Source organism: Orcinus orca, chromosome 5 (assembly GCF_937001465.1).
Source record: "Orcinus orca chromosome 5, mOrcOrc1.1, whole genome shotgun sequence".
Classification (NCBI taxonomy): Eukaryota; Metazoa; Chordata; class Mammalia; order Artiodactyla; family Delphinidae; genus Orcinus; species Orcinus orca.
This window is the reverse complement of record NC_064563.1, coordinates 145179292-145196330: the sequence shown is the minus strand read 5'-3', so window position 1 is coordinate 145196330 and position 17039 is coordinate 145179292. Positions and strand designations below refer to the sequence as shown.

At 51.7% G+C, this 17039-nt stretch overlaps 1 long non-coding RNA gene and 1 pseudogene across 1 annotated transcript; one reads left to right on the top strand and one right to left on the bottom strand.

Annotated features, from left to right (window-relative positions):
- The first annotated feature begins 750 nt into the window (after positions 1–750).
- On the top strand, positions 751–2098 carry LOC125964516 (uncharacterized). The gene is made up of 3 exons (XR_007477595.1): positions 751–1099; positions 1342–1515; positions 1965–2098. It is a non-coding gene; the product is annotated as an uncharacterized LOC125964516 (long non-coding RNA).
- Positions 2099–4990: 2892 nt separating this feature from the next.
- LOC101283459 (keratin-associated protein 10-3-like) lies at positions 4991–14441 on the bottom strand (annotated as a pseudogene).
- Between the last annotated feature and the right edge of the window lie 2598 nt (positions 14442–17039).

Sequence of the window (17039 nt, the reverse complement as noted above, 5' to 3'; positions counted from 1 at the left end):
TTTTTTTTTTTTCTTGTACCAATCTACTATGGGAGGACAGCAGCCAAAGGGCATACCTTAAAGTTTCCAAGATACCTGAGTCTCAGGGTAAGCAAAGCTTATCTAGGATTATTTACCTGGTGATAGAAACGGCTCTTTGAAAAGTCTTTCTACCACTGTGTCAACAGTACTGAGTTAAAATGTAAATTATTAACACATTCTTATACAAAAAGACACAGAAGGCCCATTAATGGTATATCATAGTTACCTACACGATATTATTTTCTAGTTGCTTAATATACTTACAAAGCATAAAGGCTATAACTGTCAAGGGAGGGAGGCCAGCAAAGATCGCGTTTGCCGTGCAGCTTTGCAGATTAGAAAGTAAATGGAATGGCTCATATTTCAAAGACTTTTCTCAGCACTTATTATCCTCTTGCCCAAGGAATCTTGTAGGTTTAGGAAGAAAGATTCTTTCTGAGAACTGAAAAATCTCCTATGGGCCAGACACCATCCCAAAGCCAGGCCAGAAGTCCCTTTTCTGCCCCTTGGTGACTTTATAGAACTCGTTTTTCTCTAAGGCTGGTTGTCGCCTCCCCAGTGCGTGTGCTAATAATCAACCAGAGTTAAGTGTCACAGGAGCGGAACAGAATAGTCCAAGGACGTCATTACCCCTCTCCAGTTGCTAGGCAACGCCTCCTTCGCGGAGATGGACAAAACAGGTTGGGGGAGATACCAGAAAAGAAGCCTTCTTATTCCAGGTCAGCCCCACTGCCCCCTGGAAGGGGACAAGACAGGGGAGCCTCTCTCGGGGCCACCCACTCAAGAGGCATCGTTGTCCCCTCTTCCCCTGCGTCCTCAATTCAATGGAAGAGAACTTGAAGCCCCTGGGTGCGGCTGGTGTGTGTTACCAAGTGTAATCCCGAGGGGAATTCTTCCATGCCCGCCGTCTCATCCTCCGCCATCAGCTGGTTACTGCCGGGACGGCCCGAGTGGGCGGCGACGGGCTCCATCAGTTTACTGGATTCCAACTGAGAAATGTCGCTCAAACATGGGGAGGTTGGTGATCTCCCGATTCACTGACTGCAGGTTGCAGACATTTGCAGTGGCTGTCAACCAGGTGGGATGCTGCTGCAACCCCTTTCCCAGGTTTTTACAGTCGGTTCATTGCACCGTCTAAAAGAGTCCCCAGAGCAGGAGGCAGGGCAGGAGATGGAAGATGTGATCAGCTTTTGGACAGGCCGACACAGACCAGGTTTTGGACTCCATCAAGCTCTGCTGTGTATACACTGACTGCAGCCTGGGGCAGGGGTCTTTCCAGGTCCTTTCCACTTCCTTTGAAAAGTGGATATTTTCTCCTAGGAATCAGCCCAACAGAAATGCTTGCGCAGCGATATGCGTGACGGTGTTTATGACCACACTGTAATAGCAACAACGGCCAAAAAAGGAGACTACATGAAGGTGATTAATAGAGGAATGCCATTATTTCTGCATGTTTGTGTAATGAAATACTACTCAGGCATTAAGAAGAATGAGGTAGATCTATGTGTGTGGAGGTGGGCAGAAGCCCTTGATATTTTACCAAGAGGAGCAAATTGATTAAGTATAAGTACATTACAAAAAGCTGTGTGTGTCTGGATAGACATTTGTCTATTGTGAATGAATAATTTTGCCTTCCATATCAGTAAACAAAAGATGTTGCAGACAGCAAGCCATCACATTACAGCAGCTGGGATGGTGAGCCCTGAGGGAACTCGGGATGGAGACCAACAGGTTGCCCACTGCCCACCTCTCAGCCAGGGAAGCCACCCGCAGCTGTGCACCCTGTGGGGGTTTGGGATGGAGAAAAGCAGGAGACTGGTCCCAGAGAGCTGAGGTGGACATCAAATGAATGATTTCAGTGAGCCCAGACTCTTGCATCTTCCCATACATAGAAAAGCGCTAAATTCCTTAACTTGAGATGTCTGATTTTCTTTAATTAACAGTAATCTTTTGATGTTCTAACTACCTGGTCTTTGCTGCAAAAACTCCTACATATCCTGGCTCCCCCCTCACCTCTTCGGAGCTGTCGCTCAGCGTGGTCTGAGATGCGGTGTCCCAGGCTTGAAGTATGCAGCATGTCCACCAAATAAAACATAATTCTCGACTTTCAAGTTGTGCATTTTTTCCAGTCAACTCTATTAGATTTATGTAATATATATGCTATGAGCATTTACACAAGTGTGAAATACTGAGCTGTAAACAGTGGTTAACTGATACCTATTCTATTCAATTTATTCTGATTGTCTTAAAAAAAGACATTTAAAGCGCTGGTTTTTTCAGATCAGAATCCAAACAGGGCTCGCATAGAACATGTGGGTGTTGCTTCAGTCCCTTCTGATTGACAGCAATTCCTACAGCGTGTGTTTGTTAAAGACACTCAGTTATTTGTCCTGAAGGGTTTTCCACATTCTGGATTAGGTTGTTTGTATCTTTAGATGTTCTTTAAAAGAATCCTCCGTCTCCTGTATTTCTTGTAGAATGGGAGACCTGTGGGTAGGCTGAAATGCAGGTTCAACTCCTTTGGCGAGGATACTTCACAGGAGTTGTGTGCTTCCAAGTGTATGACATCAAAAGGCAGATGATGTCTGGGTGCCTCGGTTTGGGGGCTGCTGTCATCCCCGGGATGGCTGCTGTCAGTCTGTTCCCCGCCAGCCTTTCAGCTCGGTTTCAGCAGCCACTGAAAATCTGGGCTTAGATCTATCATGTCACTGGGCATTGCAAGGTGGCGGTTATCTAAGTTTATCACCCCTTCTACATTTATAACCTGGAATTCTTCTATAAAGAACTTTCCTTCCACACCTATTTGGTTACCCTAAAATACTCTTTTTCCAGGAAAGTCCAAATACATGATTTATTCTGTCCTTTTAATCAATTTTCAGAATAATTTTTGGTGTCCTAGTAACCTCTATAGATCTCTAATTATATACATACATGCTTATAAATGTATATATATACTCATATATTTTTTATGTATATGTATATATTTATATGCATAAAATCTTGTGTATTTTATGCACTTAAGTATTTTTATATAATTGGTGTGTTTCACTCTACAGCAGGAGTTATTCTTTTGGAGGATGAAATTACTCCTTCTTCAGTGCACGTCAGTGGAAGCCCCTTCAGGTTGGCTCCTGTGTCCTGTTGTATAATCTCAGTAGTCTTGGAGAGCTTCCTTACTTGGGGGCTCAAGTTGTCCCAGACTCGTTAAGCTCATTTCCTGCCCCAGTAGCCTGCCTTTCTTTCAGGGAGCACCTGCTCCGTTTTAGTGGGAAATGAGATTTAGCAACCACATGCGAGATCCTGGGGCACTCATTGCTACAGGGCTGCCATTGCTTCCAGGTCCTTTGCTGAAGACAGAGGTGCCCAGATGTTAGGTTTATTAGGGAGCTCTCTCAGGATCAACATCTGTGGAGGGGAGGGTCTTTTGGAGCTGTCCTGAGCTAGGGCGCCAGCCCAGGTTTTTGTTATCCTGGACCAGTTATTAGATGTGAGTTTCCCTGAAAAGGCGGTCTGACCATGGTCAAGACTATCGCCTTCAGCTGAAGCAACTCCCAGGAAGTGATAAGCGATATGGAGCAACTGCCTTCTAATTTTTCTAATTCTCTCTTCAGCTGTGTCTAATATTTTGTTTAACTGAGTTTTTAATTTCCATGACTTGACTTTTTATTTCTAGAAGTTCTATTTGTTTCTCCTGAAGTCTGTTTCTTTCTCCTATTTTAATAGACTATCACTCTGCTTTCATAATTCTCTCTTTTATTTCTTTAAATAAAAGTAAATAATTAAAACTAAATGTGTTTCCTCTTATGGTCACCATGCTGTACATTGCATCCCCAGGACTTATATGTTTTATAACTGGACGTTCTTACCTTTTGATCCCCTTTACCCATTTTGCCCACCCGTCTCCCCACCTCTGACAATCACCAATCTCTTCTCTGTATCTATGAGTTTTGTTTTTGCCTTAGATTCCACATAGAAGTGAGATCATACAGTATTTGTCTTTCTTTGTCTCACTTAGTTCACTACTCATAGTTATTCTAAACTTTCATTCTGACAGCCCCAACATCTGGGTCATTTTCAGTCTAGTTGTGTTGATGGCTTTGTCTGTGGACAATGGATTGATTTTTCCCTGCTTTTTTGTATATCTATTAGTTTTGCTGAATAACAGATATGTGTTAATTTAAATGGACATAAACAATGTTTCCTTCTGGGAATGGGTATGTCTTGTCTCTTCTGTCAGGTCATCAGTGTGAGGGGAGGTTTGAATCAACTTGCTTTGACCTTGGATTGGGTTTTATTATTATTTGAGGACCTTCAGGGTACGAGCAACTTCAGATTCCTTGTGGGGACCTGTGCCTCCTGCTTAGGATAAGCGTTGGGGAGCAGAGTGATTTCGCTCTGTCCTATATTTTCAGCTGTCCTACATGCCTGGCACACAGAAGGGCCCTCTGCACGCATCTGCCTTTCCCTGGTGGAGAACGATGTTGCTCAGGCATCTGTGCTGGCCAGGCTGGAGCCAGGGGGCAGGGAAGGGTCTCTGGTCCTGGCCCAGGGTCAGCCTTGGCAGGCCGTGTGTGCCTGGGGCTTGGGGATGAGGCTTTCTCGGACTTCTGCCTCTTCTCCCTGGGATGGCCGGACCCCCTTTTGTGTGTGTGGTGGGTTTGTGTGAATGTTTCCAGCCCTCCCTGTATAGACATCCTTTAGGCACCAGGTGGGACCCTGCACCCAGGCCTGTTTCCTGTGCCCCACTCGGGGGTGGGGGAAACCCTTCCCCATCCACAATGTGAGTCTCGAGTGGTGGACGTGAGGACACACCTTCCCCCACCCTCCACCCACCAAGGACCTTCAGCTGAGCCATCGGGAAGAGGGCTCTTTGAGGAGGGTCTTCCGTGCTCGTGATTTGGATATACTTTCAGGAAGGAAGCTTCAAAAATATGTGAAGCTAAAACAGGGGGACAGGCTGCATTGCGAAAGCACGGTTTAATTGGCTCACGTGGGGCGTGGTTTCCTGCTGGAGACAGAGGAGGACCCTGGGTACCAGGGCTTCCCGGGGGGATGCGCCAGCTCACGGAAGGGCCCAGATCATCCTGCCTCCTCCTCGCCCGAGTTCAGAGGGTTGGCTGAGCGCGCCTGTCATCTGCCACGTGCAGAACCTGGAGGCCCACCGAGGACTCGTGCCGGGCGGGGTACAGGTGCGACCCCGTCTGCGCTGGGAGCAGCTGGGAGGAGCCGCGTGATCGGAGGCCGGAAGGGATGCTAGGGGGGCGGGTCTGCAGAGCAGGGTGGGGCGGGAGGGCTGGCGGCACCCAGACGAATGGCAGGAGGAGGCTACGCACGCAGGCTTGTAGCTCACGGGTACACACACGGCAGGTTTGCGGCTCACGGGCACGTATACAACTGGCTTGCAGCTCACGGGCATGCCGGTCGCCCGGCAGGGGCTGGACGTGCAGCAGGACGGCTGGCAGGAGCTGGGCATGCGGCAGGCAGCCTGGCAGCCCGAGGGGCAGCTGGTGTGGCACACGGTGGCGCGGGGCTGGGCTGGTGTCGGGAGGAGGGTGGTGATGTCTGCAGGCTGCCGCCCCGGGGGCCTTTATACCCGGGCTGTGGGCGTCCCAGCGACACAGAAGCACAGCTGTTGACTTCCTCGTGGCTGCTGTCATTCTGCTTCCCCAGCATCTTATTATCCTGGGACGCGCTTCCCTGTGCTGTTCTCCACCATAAGCTAGTTTGGCTTTGAGGCCAGTTCCTCCTTCTGCAAACAGGATGTTCTGGTTTGCCTTCCCGTGGGGCTCGTGGTGTTTCTCCAGGCCATCTCTGTGCACAGAGCACCCCAGGATCCACTCACAGTGCAGTACCCTTTTACTCCTTTTTATCTCATGCCGTCAATGAAGACTTTGAGGCTGTCATGTATTTTGAGTTTTTATCTCGCACAGGAAAACATTGAAGGAGGAGTCTGCAAACTGCCGTCTGTGAGACAAGTCTGTCCTGCTGCTTGTGTGTGAATGAAGTTGTCTGGGGCACAGACACGTCCGTGCGTTTACTGTGTCTAAGGCTGCTTTTCCCCGACAACGCTGAGTCGTTGTGAGTGAGACGGTGTGGCTGCAAAGCCTCTGCCCTTTACAGAAAGTTTGCCAGCTCTGCCTTACGTCATCGTACAAGAACTGATTTGTTCACGCAACAGATTATGCTCTGGGCAGGCAACAGAGATGTCCGGCCTCATGAGCTTTCCAGGGCGATGAATAAATGGAAAATGAATGCATGGAATCATTCCGGGGGGCGCTGAGGCCTGGACAGGAAAGCAGGTTCAGCAGACAGAGAGAAGTGGGTGCTGGTGGGTGGTCTGGGGGCCTCGGGGAGGCGGTGATGCTGAACCGGCACTGGGTGCAGTGAAGGGTCAGGGACGGTGCTCCAGGCTGTGGCAGTCAAGGGGCTGTGAGGACCCTGCTGCAGAAACCGGCGTGTTCCAGGAGCAGCATGAGGTGCTAGGGAACGGGTGCAGAGGGACTGGCTCAGATCATGGATGGAAGACGAAAGATTCGGTGAGTTGAAGACACATCAGTAGAAAGAATCCAATCTGAAGAAGAGGCACAAAGAGTTAAGAAAAATGAAGAGGGCCTATGAGACCATATCAGAAAGGCTAACACGCAAGGAATTTCAACCCAAGAAGGAGAAGAGAATGACATTGACGCCTAAGAATATTTTGAAGAAATACGGGACAAAATCCCCAAATCTGATTTTTAAATATTCCAGTTTACAGATCCAAGAATCTCAGACCACCCCTAAGGTCCCAGCACCGTTAGGCACAATGGAAAGACCATGGATTCCAGAGTGAGGCTGGGCAGCCTCAATGCCTGCTTCTCCGGTTGCAGTGGTGAGAACGTGCACACGTCCTGGGATCCTTCCAGATCTTCCTGATTGAACATCTGTGCAGATCCTGCCCTTGAGTGGTGGCAGGATTGATAATTGATCAGTTACGAGAGAGTCCACGTAAAATGCTTAGCTCAGCTCTGGCACAAAGCTGGAACCCCGCCGTTACGATTATGGCCATAACGTGGCCACAGCCCCCGGTGAGGTGCCCGACCCTGAGGGAGAACCTTCTGGATCACTGAGTTTCCAAATCGCAATGGGGGACGCTGGTGCGGTGAGTGTGACTCTGCTTCTGTGGACAAAGGACAGGGTGTTTAACCTGGGGAGGGCCTTGAAAATCATGAAGTGGGGCCCCTGTCCCCAACTGACGGCCTTTCCCCATCCAACCCAGGCTCCGATTCCAGAAATCACAGGGCCACTGGGTCACCGTCAGCCTCCAGCTGAGAAGGAGCTTCCTGAACTGAGTCACTGCCACTGGAAACTCCAGGAAGAGACCCGAGTGGGGGACGAGGAGGAAAGACAACAGGCCGCCACGAGGAAGACACCCGGGTGCCTCGTGGCCAGGACGCCACAGCCCGGGTATGAAGGCTGCCCCAGGGAAGGAGCCTCCGGACCAGCCCTATCCTCTGCCCTGACCTCACCCAGCCCCAGGCCACCGTGTGCCACGCCAGCTGCTCTGAGGGCTGCCAGCTGGCCTCCTGTGTGCCCAGCGTCTGCCATCCTTCTTGCCGTGTGCCTGTGAGCCACGAGCCTGCTGTGTGTGTGCCCGTGAGCTGCAAGCCCATCGTGTGTGTGGCCCCCTCCTGCCCCGCCCTGGGTGCCCGAGCATGGGAAGGCGGCCTCTCGGCCGAGGGGCGAGCTCCCAGCGCTCAGCCCGAGGGACCCCACTCCGTCCCCCGAACTACGAGATCAGTCCTCACCCTGCTCTGCGTGGATTGAGGGCAAGTCACTTACTTCCTGAACTGACCCCTTTTAGGTGAAAAGCTCTTCTGCTCAGCAGCTGATACGTGGTGCCCCGCGTCCCCCCACCCCGAGTCTAAATGGAAACGAGATGTTCCACTGGCAAGCAGGGCTCCTCTGCCTCCTGATGGGTGGGAAAGAGCCTCGAGGGGACCTTCCGTGGTCCCCCAGAGATGCCCACGGCCCGACCCCAAGACTGTGATGCGTCCCCTCACACGGCAAAGACATTTTGCCGACGGGAGTAAAGTAAGGGTCTTGTGATGGGGGATGGTCCTGAGTCATCCGGGTGGGACTTGGGAGAGGGGCCGGGAGACTCGGCCACAGAAGGGGAGGCCGCGGGAAGAGGGAAGCCAGACGCTAGGCCACAAGCTGAGGACGTGGTGCCTCCGGCTGAAAGACACGAGGATCAGACTCTGCCCGGAGCCTGCGGCGAGAAGCTGGCAGCCCACATCGTGACTGGGGCCCGTGAGACTCCCTCCCGATTTGGCGTCCACAGCTGTGGGGTGACACTGTGTGTTGTCTCAGCCTCGTGTCCCTGGCGCTTGTTAGGGCAGCCGCAGGCCAGTCCAGCTTCTTGACGGCACAGCCTCGGACTGCCACCCTCCCTCCGCGGTCCTGCCAGCTGCACCATCAGGGCCGTGGGCAGAGGTGGGGGGACAAAGGGAAGGAGGGGAGCCAGCTCCCCTCGCCCTGCTGTGCGGTCTTGGAGCCATTCTTCCTCGGGGGCCCTTCCTGCTGGGCGATAGGACCCTCAGCCCCCAGCGGGGGAGGAAGCCCCTCCAGCGGGTCCTTGCCCTTCTCTGGCGCTCGCTGTAGCTGATGATGTCTCTGCCCAGGTCTGTCCCGCTCCACGCGCTCCCCTGGCCTGAGCCGGCCCTGTCCTCTCTCCCACGCGTGGGGACTCTCAGGCCACCCTGCCCCTGAGCGTCCGGCGCAGATTCTGGGCACCTTGGCAGCGGGCAGTGGTGGGCCTCCCTGCAGGGGACTCTGCCACACTCCTGGTGACCCCCTGGGAGCCCCTCCTTTGCCTGCAGAGGACAGTCCCTCCTCCTCAGGAGGGTGAGGGGACACGGTACAGCTTTCTCCAGGGACCCCGGCAGGCGCGGGCCTGGACCCGCGACACACAGACCCCCTCCTGGCTTCTCCACCCTGTCTAGGGGGCTGGAGTTGGGGAGGGGCTGGGGTAATGTCCAGGGATGCAAAGTACACAGACTGGGTACTGTCTTTTTTTATTGTTTTTTCTTTCATAATTTAAATTTTGCTGGTTGTTTTGAGGCTCAGCACACAGACATTTCAATTTGTAGACAATTCTTAACGTATGTACCAAAAATCTAAAACATCATGTCGTTGTGATTCTTTTCTGAACAGTTATTCCAGTGACTTTCCAGCTCAAAATCGGGAGGCAATGTTCCTTGACGGGATATCAAGTACCAATAGCTTCAAATATTGATATGCTGTTACATCGTAAGTCCCACTATTTCACAATTTATTTTTTTATTTTTGTTACTTTCTGCTTTATAACAAAGTGAATCAGTTATACATAAACACATGTTCCCATATCTCTTCCCTCTTGCGTCTCCCTCCCACCCTCCCTATCCCACCCCTCTAGGTGGTCACAAAGCACCGAGCTGATCTCCCTGTGCTATGCGGCTGCTTCCCACTAGCTAGCTATTTTACGTTTGGTCCACTAATTCACAATTTAATATCACATACACTACATACTCAAATTGTCAATTGTTCACAGCACATTAACAAAGTTACTAGAAGAACTGGACTGCCACGACCAAAGTTGTTACAGAGTGCGCAAAACTCTGCCCAGGAGAGCCAAGATCAAGGGATGAGTGGTTTGCTTTAGGAAACAATTCTACCAGAAACAACGTGAGAAGAGAGGTAATTTAAAGTGTTCAAGACATTAAATGTGCAAATGACTCCAAACTGCCATGTAGTATGCTTTGTATTATAGGATATAAAAGCTACCCCCCATCTGTGGAATGTTAAGCTGACACCCAAGACAGTCAAAGCCTCCCATATTCAATATCCCACTATTTTCTCATTGTACCAAAAAATAAACAGCAAGTGGTTTCACCCCTTAAAAAAAGACATTCACCTTCCTTCCGCGCCAACAGTGCTCTCTCAGACATGGTGAGCATTTCTAAAACCCACCGGCCCCACAAAGAGACACAGTACAAGGGCAAGGATTCTCTGTGTGCCCAGGGACAGCGGCGTCCTGACAGAAGCAGAGTGGCTATGGTGGGCAGACTGAGCCGATTTTCCGGAAAAAGGCTGAAACTACAAAGAAGATTGTGCTGAGGCTTGAATGCGTTGAGCCCAACTGCAGATAAGAGAACGCTGGCTCTTAAGAGGTGCAGGCATTTTGAACTGGGAAGAGATAAGAAGAGAAAGGGCCAAGGGATCCAGTTCTCAGCTTCATATTTTGTTTTATTATGAAGACAATAAAAACTTGAGACTGTTTACTTCATTTAGCTTCAATTTTTTTTTTTTTTTTTGCAGTACACGGGCCTCTCACTGCTGTGGCCTCTCCCGTTTCGGCGCACAGGCTCCGGACGCGCAGGCTCAGCGGCCATGGCTCACGGGCCCAGCCACTCCGCGGCATGTGGGATCTTCCCGGACCGGGGCACGAACCCGCGTCCCCTGCATCGGCAGGCAGACTCTCAACCACTGCACCACCAGGGAAGCCCTCAATTGGTTTTTTTGGAAGGGAAATAAACTAGTGCCATCCATACAATTCTCCTTGGGAAACTAAAAAAAAAAAAAGCATTTACTCTTAAAAAAAGTGGGATGAGGTAGGATTCCCTCCTTTTTAAGAAATGTTTCTAGAGCTACTAAAAAACTTGCACTTACAAAATAGTTGATAAAAATATTCCTCTGGATTGTACAAGAAGGGAGACAGGGACCACTGATAGGACGGGGTGTGTGTGCTATTAACCAGACTCGGCTTCTTTCTCTCCTCCTTCATCAGAGGGCAGGCTGTCCCCGTTTTTAGTTTCTCCGTTTTCTGCAGGTAAGTCTCCTTTAGTCCCTTGGTTAGCCACTTCAGCCTGCTTTCCCTTTGCTCCCCTTTACCCTTTTGTTTGCACTTTTTTTGGCTGAAGATATGTTCTTTCCAGCCACTTTTTTGACTTCGTTTCACTTTTGCAGGAGGCGTTTTAGCTGACAGCCCCGCCGATCTCCTCTCGGGCTCCTGCTTCACCACTGCCTCAGGGGAGCTGACCTTCCTCGTGGGCATCATGGCTGCAGGGCCAGCGCGTGCCGGGTGCCTGCGGGCTGTGGTGCAGGGGGAGCCTCTGCAAAGCTGGGCTGCCTGGCCGCTGCCAGGGTACTGTCTTAAACAGCACACATGTATGGTCTCCCGGTGTGGAGGCCAGAATTGGAGATCAGGGTGTGGGCAGGGCTGGTCCCTGCCCAGGGCAGCGAGGGAGAATCCATCCCCTCTTCCGGCTCCTGGCGTTTGTTTGCTGGCGTCTCTGGGGTTCCTCAGCTCGTACAGGCATCACCCCGATCTCTGCCTTCACCCTCACAACATCTTCCCTCTGCTCTCGCCTCTGTGTCCAGAGTTTCCTTTTTTTTTTGATAGACACCGCCATATGTCTTTGGATTACGGCGCACCCCACTGGCCTCATTTTAACATGATCACATCTGTAAGGACATCATTTCCAACTAAGGTCACATTCAGAGGTATTGGGAGTTAGGACTTCAACATATCTTTGTGGGGGGACACAATTCAACCCACCAGAGGGGCAGCTCAAAGCTGCAAGACGAGTCCAGCCCCTCCTTCGTGCACCCGCGTGGCCGCGCCGCCATTCCCCTTGTCCTGTGACATCTGACCTCTTGTTCCTGAGGAACCAGGAGAGTCCAATTTGAGAATCCCGCCTCACTTGACACCTGACGAGCTCACTGTGCACAGAGGCCCCACTCGTGTCCGGAATCACGGCGATTATGGGAGGAAGGTGCAGGCCTGCATGTGGGATGGCCCAGAAAGTGCCGGCTCAGCCTCCGTGGTGTGAACGCGGGCCCCTCAGGAGCAAGGACACTGGGGCCATCCTGGGGAGGGCGTTGAGGGGATGCCCAGAGAAGGCACCATCCCCAAGAAGCTCTTGCCACAGTAGGGTGCCGGCGGGGAGCTCTTTGGGAACGAAGAAATAGTCCAAGGAGTGCCTTCAGGGCATCCTTCCTGTTGGAAGGCCCATATCTAGAAACTTCCATCACTGTGATGTCACATGATCATGAGGGTGTGAAGTGCAGAAGGAATTCTTAGAGCACCCACTACTCCAGCACTTTCTCACCAGGCTTGCTTTCAAACCAAACCTCCCTGCCAGGCCTGTTTATTTTCACCTGTATCCAAGCCAGGCCATTTTATGTCACCTCCTGGCCTTTCCGACACCCTCCCGGACACCCCCAGGCTGTCCACCAGGCAGGGGAGAAAGGCTTCGCGGGTTGCTCCTCTTTCATGGGATGCCTTTGAGGGTGGTGACTGTCCGTGTCTTAGTCACGTGGGTGATAGATGTGTCACGGTGACGGAGGAGCTCTCCTGAGATCTGGACGCTCTCAGAGGATTTAGAATTGTCGTTTTGTTACAAACATGTTCTAAACAAGCTCTCCAAAGAAGAGACCTGGATGTCTCTAACTGATTCTCTCCTTGCGGGCCTGCACTGTGGCCTGACCGGCGTGGACACCCACAGCGCCAGCAGTCAGCCTGTTTTCTGCTTGGTGTCACTTGGTGCACGTGCGGCCGCGTGTCCTGCTCGTGTTGTCCATGGCGACACTGCTGTCCTGTCAGGAACCCCGAAGATGCCCTGCTCATCCTTCTGATGGATGATTTAGTGTCCCTGTGGGTTGTGGGTTCTGGTTTCCACGTGTGTCGACATCCCTGTACTTCACTTTTCTTGGGTTGGGGTGAAGTGGAACCTTCTCTATGTCTTTTAACTCTTTGTGCTATGCAGAGTCCATCAGGGCCTTTGTCCATTGTCCATAAGGAGATGGTTATATTTTCTTAAAACTTGAATGAACAGGTAAAGGGTACAGGTCTTGAATAAACTGGGGCAAGAGATTTAAGAGCTGAGGCAGGTTTGCAATCTGGCCATTTCCTGTTTAAAGATCCTCTTCGGGTTTTGCTCTGTCCCCTCTTCCCTAGATGGAGCTGAGCTGGGGTGGGGGCGGAGCCCCCTGGGAGGTGCCTTCAATTCCTGGTCCCTCCTGCCTGGCCTCCACTGTTCTGCTCCTACGGACCCCATCAGCCTGCTCGTGACTGGGGGATAAGTAGGTTGCTGGATGCTGACATCATCAGTCTGACTGCTGCCCGTTTGACTCTAGAGCTAGTGGTCCACTGAGACTGCAGGCTCATCCTCCCCGCTGTCTTGAGGGTTTGTTCACAAGGTGTCTTTTTTGCTCTGTGCCTTCTCACTCAGGCCTTGAAATCTTGAGTAGAATGAGTGATGTCTGAACCGACCCTGCACCGCCCTCGGGGCCCACAGGAACTCGTACGCAGACCAGCATGCAGGCAGGCCTCCTCTGGGTGGGCACCTCCCTCCAACGGTGCTAGTCCTGGACTCTCAGATCCCGACCCAACAGGGTTTCTGCAGCTCCCCACGTACATTTAACCTGCACAGGCAGGGGGGTGGGCATGGGAGGAGCCCAGGGCCCGCTCAGGGTCCGAACCTTCTGCCCCCATGCCCGTCTCCCTTGCCGGCTTTGGGGAGGGTGGGCCCTGGGGTAGGAAGGGACACAGAGCGTGCAGATGACACCCGCTTTCAGATCCTGTGGTCTTTCAGCTGCTTGAACTCGGATTTGAGACTCTGTCTTTGAGGAGGACACAGTGTTTTATTGATGATAGCAGCTAACCTTTGTCACATGGGATTCAAGCTGCCAACCCGCAGAGGAGGCGCCCAGGGCCCGCAGTCCACCCTGGTCGAGGGGTCTGTGGGATGGACGGCAGGTTCAAATCCCTCTGGGCAACCACTGAGTGTCAAGCGATGGGGAGAGGGGAGGTCCTGGTGCCAGCAGAGGGGCAGGGTCTCCCGAGAGACAGCAGCTTGTGGGGCGCAGACGATCCAGCCGGTCAGCAGAAGGACGTGCCCGGGGCGGGGACGCAGCAGGCAGGGCAGCAGGTGGGGTGGCAGAGCAGGGACATGGAGGAGGAGGGTCTGCGGCAGGACGAGGGGCAGCGGGTGTGCTGGCAGCACGAGGGGGCTGAGCAGGGGGCGGCCTCACAGCACACGAACTCGCAGCACGCAGGTGTGCAGCAGACAGGTGTGCAGCAGATGAGCACACGGCAGGCCTGCTGGCAGGGGGAGCAGGTGCAGCGGGGGGCTGGCAGCTAGACTGCTGGCGGCATGAGGCCGTGCAGGGGCCGGTGCAGGCTGGTTGGCAGCAGGGTCTGGACACACAGCTCACTGGGGCGCAGACGAGGGTCAGGCAGGGGGCCGGGGCGCAGCCACTGGGGGCGCAGCAGGGGGGATTGCAGCAGCTCTCTGGGCAGTCGTCCACCTGCCAGCAGGAGCCGGTGCAGGAACCGGGCAGGCAGAGCCGCTGCCGTAGCTCTGGATGCTGGAGCACACGGACAGGGTGGACGCGGCCATGGTGGGGCAGGGGGGCTGAAGGAGGGTGTGAGTGTGTGTGAGGTGCTGGGGATATCTGCTTTTAACCCCCCCACCCCAGGGTGTGCGCGTGGCCCCAGCAGAAGGCTCCCACGCCTGCCCTTCCTTGTTGATGTTTGGAGCTGTTGCACGAGCCCCTCATCAGGGCTGCTGCGTTTTCTACAATCAGCTTCTACTCAGTAAACTTGTGAGTATGTTGCAAGAATCTGTTTTCTCATCTGTTCTTTGGCTCCAGAAAGCTTGTAGGGAGTATACGACGCAAGTTTCTGCTGAGTGGCTGTCTCCGTTCTTAAGTCACATCCAGGTATGGGCTGGGCGTGAGATAAACTCCCAGCCACTGGCAGCCCCTCCCTCACACCAGCTGTGCCAGTGTGAGAACACAACAGGGAAAGATGCCCAGCACTACTGCAGCCCAAACTGTAAAGCACCTAAGAGGAATGTTAGGAAATTAAGTTGTGAACGAAATAGTAAACTTTACCGAAGAACACACACATCCTGTGTCCCCTGGGACCCGAGAGAGTTGTGGGCAGGAAACTGGAGACTGTGGAATCCCCACTCTCCCTGGATGGATCCGTCGCTGATGTGATTTCAATCAGAACCCAAAAGGAACCTTTTTGGTACAAAGTGAAGATATTGAACCACCAGAAAACACCTGCAATATAAAATTTTAAAGTCTTTACAAATAAAACAGAAGTAGATTTGATGGCTGTATGATAATGCTGTGTGAAACTTTTGAGGAACTGCTAGACTATTTTCCGTAGCAGCTGTACCAGTTTACATTTCTACTGGTAATGTACAAGGATTCCAATTTCTTCACATGCTCATTGATATTTCTTTTCTGTTTGTTTGTTTGTTATTCGTTTGTTTTAAATTATAGCCACCCTAGTGGGCATGAAGTGGCATCTCCCTAATGACCAGGGACACTGGGCTTCCTTTCTTGTGCCTGTTGGTATATCCTCTTTCGACAAATGTCAGTGAAAGTGCTTTGCCCATTTTAAATTGGATTGTTTGTCTTTCTGTTGTTGAGTTATAGGAGTTTTTAATGTATTCTGGTTACTAGGCCCTTATCAGAATTATGATTTGCAAATATTTCCCCTCAGTCTATGGGCCGTCTTTTCACTCTCTTGATAGTGTCGTTTGATACATAGACTTTTTATTATTAGTATTTTGAAAATTTATTTATTTATGGGGTTGACCAAAAAGTTTGTTCAGGTTTTTCTGTAAGATGGTATAGCACAGCCCGTATGAACTTTTTGGCCAGCCCGATATTTTTTGGCTGTGCCCCGCGGCAGGTGAGGTGTTAGTTCCCTGAACAGGGCTCGAACCCACACCCCCTGCATTGGAAGCATGGAGTCCTAACCACTGGACCGCCAGGGAAGTCTCATAGACTTTCTAAGTTTTATGAAATCCATAAATTGAATGCTCGGTTAAGCTGCCCCAGCAAACACAGCACATCTGTCACAGCAGCTGCAACTGGGGCTACTCCCTGGTTGAGCCTGCAGCTGTCCACTGTCATTTCCCAGGACCGAACTGGTTTTTGCAGGCTCTCGACTGGCGAATGGAGATATTCCAAGAACCGCCCCCACATCCTTTAGTCTTTAAAGCAGCACTAATTTCTGCCACTGCTCCCAGGTTGCAATGCTGATTTTGAATCCCTATCCTGACTTGGGGTGGGGGAGGAAAGCAGTTTCAGAAGCTCACCTTTCTTAATATGATAATTCCTTCCAAAGCCTGGAAATGAATGTTGGAGTTGTTTTAAACACCGAGGACATCCATTCCAATTATACCTCCAGGGACACAGGAGTGGCCAATGGGTTGGTTTGTGGGCCCAGTGGACCCGCTCTGAGCTGGATGTTGCCAGGACTCCACTAAGGACCTCCCTTCCCTCTCTCTCATGTCGACGGCCCATAATGATGTTTCAGGAGTGAACTCTGCGCTCAACCATCCTTCCCCTTCCCCCGTATTGCTGCATGAGCAAATGCTGGTGCGGGGGAAGGACTGGGATAATTATTACTACGTGCACTTGTCTTGATCGAAAGATTCTTCTTTCTGGGGTGGGAGCATTGACATCAAGGAAATTGGGAAACACTGCAAATCACGACCTTTTTTTGGAAGGCTAGTTTCCCAACATATCACTCGCCTACTCTTCAAAAACCTGTAAAAACAAACCAAAATACCCCCCGCCCCCCAAATAACGGAAATCTAAGCTGGTTGGTCAGGAAGGGGAGGACAACGACCCCAGTAGCAAGTTTGGTCCCTCTCCCAGCTCCTGGATCTGAGCCAGTCCTCAGACAGGCACACCTTGATCATGTCTGGTACAAAGTTACCAGTAGTTTAACAACCAGCTTGCGACATTCCTGAATATTTACTACTTGCCTCTTGCAATGTGGTACAAGTCAGCTCCAGGCGGCTCCAGCGTGATTGCCGCCACTAAGCTAATTGGCTGCCCATCACGTTCCCCATGGGAATCTGTGTTCTAAGAACCACCTTCAATAACTCCCCGCAAGATGCCTTCACAGAGGTCTGGCTTTCATTCCAGTCCCTTCCACCTGTTTTTTTAATTCCCCCTCTGGGTAATGG